General features: G+C 63.9%; 1 long non-coding RNA gene across 1 annotated transcript; it reads left to right on the forward strand.

The window, feature by feature from the left end:
• Nucleotides 1–1,739: 1,739 nt before the first annotated feature.
• LOC118499199 lies at nucleotides 1,740–5,130 on the forward strand. Its single transcript, XR_004901722.1, has 2 exons — nucleotides 1,740–2,045; nucleotides 3,972–5,130. It is a non-coding gene; the product is annotated as an uncharacterized LOC118499199 (long non-coding RNA).
• Nucleotides 5,131–6,000: the final 870 nt, after the last annotated feature.

Here is a 6,000-nt window from a genome sequence, read left to right on the forward strand (position 1 = left end):
CTTTGGTTTGCAGCCCGCGCTCAATCCACTGAGCTACCGCAGCCAGGGCTAAAGCATACAGTTTGATAAGCTCCGACACATCCGTACATCATAAAGCCACCGCCGCACTCAGGAGAAGGAACAAACCCATCCCCCCTCCCTGCCCCACAGTTTCTCCGTGCCCTTTGGCCGCCCCTCCCCCGTCTCCTCTCTGCCCTCCCACTCCAAACTGGGGAGAAGCACTGGGGAGGCTCCGCTCACAATAGCCCAGCGCTGGAAACCACCCGAACGGCGCCCTCCAGCGGTGGAGGGACAAACAGGACGCGGCGCACCGATACCCGCGGCGTCAGCGAATAGCGAGAGCCGTGTGCGGAGCCACAGGCCAGACAGGAGGAGAACGCGCGCTGTGCGTCCCACTGGTCCCACTGGTAGGAAACGCAGACACAGGCAGAACCAGTCTGTGGTGGTAGGAGTCAGGGCAGCGAGTGCCGTTGGGGAGGGGTGCTGACGGGGGCACAGGCGGCAGGACACTGCCTGGGGCGGCGGGAATATCCCGGACGTTGTTGGTCTGGGTGGAGGTCGCACAGGTGTGCGCACAGGTAGAAACTCCCGCCGTAAGGTGTGTATTTCCCCGTATGTACCGTCCGTCTCCCCGGAAAGCCCTCTGCCTGCCCTGCTCGTGCTGGAGAGGACCCAGCACCCTTGCAGGGGCCCGGAGCGGGCAGGGTGTCTATGGGTGGGGGGCCCAGTGTGCTGAAGCCATCTCGCTCACGGCCTGTCCCACCTGCCTGTCCTCAGGTTTTTGGGAATGACCCCCTTGGGGACAGCCTCTTCTCTCCCCCGTGGGCCTCTGGGGCTGCTGTCTCCTGAGACAAAAGCCACTGAGGTTTAAGGAGTACACGCCGGGCACCCAGCTGTGCAGACACTGTCTGTCGCACAGGAAGGAGGACCCAGGCTCGGGAGGCGGGCCCCACCCCCACTCCCTCCCCAACGCTGTGTCACTGTGAAGCCGAGTGACCTGGAAGAAGGTAGACAGCTTCACCTCTCCGAGCTGCAGCCGCCTCACCCCGTGCAGTGGGCTCACGACACCAACCAAGTTAGAGGACAAATATGGGGGGGGCCGTGCCTGGCATGTGGGGGTGCTCAGGGTCCGGGGCCCACAACTCTCTTAGGCTGTATCCCAGCCAGGGGGGCGGTGCGGCTGGTGAGGCGGCGGAACGGGGAGGGGCAGCCGCCGCGCGGAAGCCAGGCCAGGGCTCAGCCCCTGGCGTAGTCGCTTTCTTGCTGCGTGACGAATGAATGAGTTAACGTGAATAAAGCGCTGAAAACGGGGTCTGGCCTGCGACGACAGCAACGTGGGACCCTTGCGTCCAGACTCTCGGCCTCCATCTTTGTTGCGCCTTCTGTTGCATGTGGCCTCATTGGCTCTACTGGTAACCGCTCATGTCCCCACCCATTTGCCAGGGACCCCAATCCCTCCCTATTCTCAACTGGCAGGCCTCCAAGCCCTCCCATGTGTCCCAGCCGGGGTCCCCTCCTCTCCAGGCCCTCCAGCTAATGGGGCCGAGAGACCTGCTGGGCGGGTGGCTCCCACTCCTCTTCGGATTCCCCCAAACCCGCCCTGTCTGTCATCACCGCACCACGTGCACAGTGCCAGGGATCCAGAAGAAAGGGATGGTTGCCAAGGCAACGGAGGATAAAGCCCTTGCTCTGCCAGGCTGCTGATTGGCTGAGACAGGCTCCGCCTCCTGCCATCCTGAGGGTGGGGGGCAAGGGAAGGGTCTCCGGTGGGCAGGGAGAGGTACCAGGGTGCCGAACCAGTCCAGGACTGTTCCCTGCTGGCCCAGCCAGAAGCCCGGGGCCTGAGAAGCTCTGTCTCCCGTGGCGGGCATTGGCCTCACCCTTTCTCTGCCTCCAGCACCCAGGACGGCCACAGATGGCAGTGTCTCTGGGAACAGCAGCTGTGACTAAGTCCGAGGGCCAATGCTGAGCCGCTGAGCTGCTCGGGCCGAGGTGGTGAGCTCAGTGCAGAGCCCCGGACCAGGCGTCTCTCTGCAGGGCGTGAGGTGGGTCTGCGGGCACGCAGTGGGTGGGGGGCCGAGTGATGCCGGTGGCTTGGGAGGCAGGGAGAGAGGGGGGTCTGCAGCCCGTACACTGTCCTGGACCGGACCTTGGCTGGAATGGGCCTGGAAAATTCCTTACAGGTCACCTGACAACCCTGCACTGCACCCCTGTCACTGTGCTGGGGAACCCTGGGGTCCAGAGAGGGTGAGGAGTGGCCCGAGGTCACAGAGAAGGCCAGTGAGTGTTTGGCTCCAACTAGGCCGGTCCACCAAGAAGCCCGGCACAGGCTGGGGGTCCTCAGTCTGCCCCTGAGTGCCTGGGATTCTGTTCACAGGGCCGGAGGGGGTGGGGGGCCCCGAACTCAGCCTCACAGAGCCACACGTTGCAGCCGAAACAACGGCCACTCCGCCCGAGCACCCCGTTCTCGTGTTGAAGCTGGAAGGGGACGGGAGCCTTGGCTGGGGCCGGGGAGGGGGCACGAGTCACCTTGGCTCTTGTCAGGCAGGTTTGGGGCAGCCTTGCTGCTCGGGGTCCCCTTCCCGATGTCGCCCCCCACCACGCCCCGCAGGCAGCACCAGGCAATTGTGAACTCTACCCCGGTGCTCCAGAAAGGCAGACGGGGAGGAGGGCTCTGTGTAGCCTGACTGCGTGTCTTTAGAGCAGTCCTCAACTTACTCCTCCGGGAACAGGGTGCCTTGAGACGTCTGTGCTTCAGAACAGCGAGTGGGGACCCTGGGGTGCAGGGGCGGGGCTCCAGATGGGTGCAGGACTGGCAAGCAGCATCTGTCCCTCCCCTGGGTTGCAGCCCACCTCACAGACCTGCCTGGAGGTAGGGGCACAAGAGCAGGTGGCATTTGGAGACATGTGACAGAAGTTGGGGTCATTCTATCTGGACCCTTTCTCCTCCCCCCAGAAGCCAAGGTGGGATCCTGCTCGTGTGTCTTCCCTCCCCACCACGGGAGGACTTGAACCTCAGCATGTCACTGGGGCTTGGGTCCAGCTCCCAGCTGGACGACCCAGGCCGAGCGAGCGAACCCACCTGGGCCTCAGTTTCCGTCCCGCGGGGCCAGCCACCCCCACCCCACAGGCCTGCTGTTCTCTCCCTCCTGGCAAACAGAGGGGGTTCCTCCCCCCAGGCCTTTAAGAAGTGGGTCTTACCTACTTTGATCCCTCTTTTCCAGAAAAGGAAACTGAACCTCAGAAAATAAAAACAAACTACCGTATAGCACTTACGTTGTGCCAGGCACTGCTTCTGAGCATTTCACATCCATTCATTCATGTAACAGTCACAACAGCCTCACGACCTTTGGCACCATTTTTGTTCCCATCTTACAGACGTGGAAACCGAGGCTCACGTTTGGGGGCTGGTGCCCCTGCCCGTACCCCTATAATGTTGACGTCGGGCGTGGGCCTGAGCTCGGGAGCCTTTGTGGCCCCTGTTGATTTCCACCAGGTCCCCCGGGGACCGGTGTTTGGTTGCCACGCTCTCGCCAGCCGCACCTGGCCAGGATGTGTGGGCGGCCGGGACCCGCCCACCTGTGAGGGGGCTGGCGGCGGCGGCCTCTGTAAACTAAACTGCGCAGCCGGTGCAGCTCAGAGGGGGCATCGCCCGTGTTGTCCTTTACCGAGTGCTCTGAGGGGTCCGTCACCTCAGCGATCCCCAGGAGGTCCCCTTCTGCAGGGGAGGACCCCGAGGCTCTGAGAGGTCGGGCACCTTGCCTGAGCTGGGGCACTGTGCTGCAGAGGGGCTGGGCCAACCGTGATGGGGGCAGCTCCGTGCCTGTTCCGGGAGGTCTGTTCCTGCTCAGGCTTCCCATCTAGAAAGGGATGCTCGGACCCCCCGGCTCTGGGAACCTCTGCGGACCTCCTGGGCTGGCGGGCAGGACGCGGGTCACCTCGGCCGGCCCTCACCACCTCTGTCTCAGCAGCCGGGGCCACCCACCGCGATGCCGCACTTCCTGGACTGGTTCGTGCCGGTCTACCTGGTCATCTCCGTCCTCATCCTGGTGGGCTTCGGCGCCTGCATCTACTACTTCGAGCCCGGCCTGCAGGAGGCACACAAGTGGCGTATGCAGCGCCCGGTGGTGGACCGCGACCTCCGCAAGACGCTGATGGTCCGCGACAACCTGGCCTTCGGAGGCCCAGAGGTCTGAGCTGAAGGCTCTGGGCTGGGGGTTGGGCCCCGGGCACCCTTCCCGGCCCCACCCAGCTTGGAGACCCTGGGGCAAAGGGAGGACGGCCTCCGGGCCGCCGGGCCCTCCGTCCCAGCAGATGACCCTGGGTGCTTGGGGCGGACCCTGGCTGTGGAAAGATGGGGCACCTGGGTGCTCGGAGGTGCTGCTGCCGCTGGCCCAGGGCTGGCTCCCCGCCTCGAGCTAGCTCACCCTGTGCCCGCCTTCCCTGGCTCTTGGGACACCCCCACTGGCCCCCAGTGCCTTTGTGCTGCCCAGCACTCCTGTCCCTCCCTCCACGTGGAGTCCCGAGCCTCCAGGGCTCCCACGTTCCCACTCAGTCTCCAGTCACACTCGGGTCCCTGCTCCACCCAGCGGCACCACCGACCCCACAGCTCCTGGTGGCTGCTTCCAAGCCGACCCAAGGAAAGGGCCCCATCTGGAGGGGGGTCAGCTTGGTCCGGACCAGCCCCCAACCCTCTGGGCTCACACTTGGCATTGGCGTGTGTGGAGGGCTGTTAGAGGGGCAAGGCCATGGGGAAGGAGGTGTGTGTGTGTGTGTGTGTGTGAGTGTGAGAGAGAGAGAGAGAGAGAGAGAGGGAGAGAGTCTGGGGGAAGTGGGGAGACCCGTGGGGGAAGGAGATGTGTGTGTGAGAGGGGGACTGGGGGCCCCAGGCAGGAGGCGTGGGGATGGGGTGAGCTCCGTGGACAGTCTGGGGGTCACCCACGGCAGCTCCCGCCCCGTCCCTCTACCCTCGCTCCTGAGCCAGGTCCCCCAGCCCCCCACCCCCGCCCTGAACCCGTCTCCCGTGTGGGGCGCTGTTGCCTCGTGGTGGACACAGATCAGCAACCTGCCTCGCTCCCTCCCTCTGGGGCTTCCACCTTAATTTATTGCAATAAAAAGGCATCGTGAGCATCTCCGAGGGACTGTGGCCTTTCCTGACGGCAGGTGCGTGTCTGTCACCTCGCCGGGTCCGCACAGAAAACACGAGGGCGGGCGGGAACACTGAACCTCAGAGAGGGCGGAGCGGGGCTTCTCGGCAGCAGCTCCGCAGACTTCTGGCCCAGACCGTCCTCTGTCTGGGGGGCTGTGCCGTGTGCTGTGGGGTGTTGGGCACCTTTGGGTCTCTACCCAGTAGCACCTGCCCCCACCCCAAGTCGGGACAACCAAAACAGCTAACGGGGATCCCTGGGGTGGGGAGCTAGTTAGAACGTAAATTCAGGCACAGAAATGCAAAAGAGCAGGGCCCTAAATGACATAGTGTTCTGTCTTTCTCATGGTTCGCTCCGTGGGGAGCTGGTCCGGAGCTGGTCTGGTCTAGCGGCTGGTTCCAGGCGTCCTCAGGGACCTGAGCTGCTCTCTGGCAGTGTCTGTGCCTGGGACGTCGGCCCAGTCCAGGAGGACCCTCTGCATGCCCGGCTGCAGGGCTCCAGGAGGATGGAAGGGGCTGCCTCCTCCCAGACAGCTGTACCTCTTCCTTCCCCTGCTATCCAGGCCTGAACTTAGTCACGTGGCTACTCCTAGCTGCAAGGGAGGCTGGGAACTGTAGTCTTTAGCTGGGTGGCGTCATGTCCATTTAAAAACTCCACTTGCTTGGAAGGTGGGGAACGGGTAAGACAGCTACCATTCCATTCTTCTAGGGTTTTGCCTGAGGCCACAGGGTGGTGGGCTGAGAGGTGGACAGGCTCTCCGGACCCCACACCAGGGCTCGCTCTTGCACGTGCCCCCGCTAAGGAGTCAGTGAGGGCAGAGCTGTCTTCTTTCACCCTGAGGGGCAGGCTGCCC

Source organism: Phyllostomus discolor, chromosome 2 (assembly GCF_004126475.2).
Source record: "Phyllostomus discolor isolate MPI-MPIP mPhyDis1 chromosome 2, mPhyDis1.pri.v3, whole genome shotgun sequence".
In the NCBI taxonomy this organism is placed as follows: Eukaryota; Metazoa; Chordata; class Mammalia; order Chiroptera; family Phyllostomidae; genus Phyllostomus; species Phyllostomus discolor.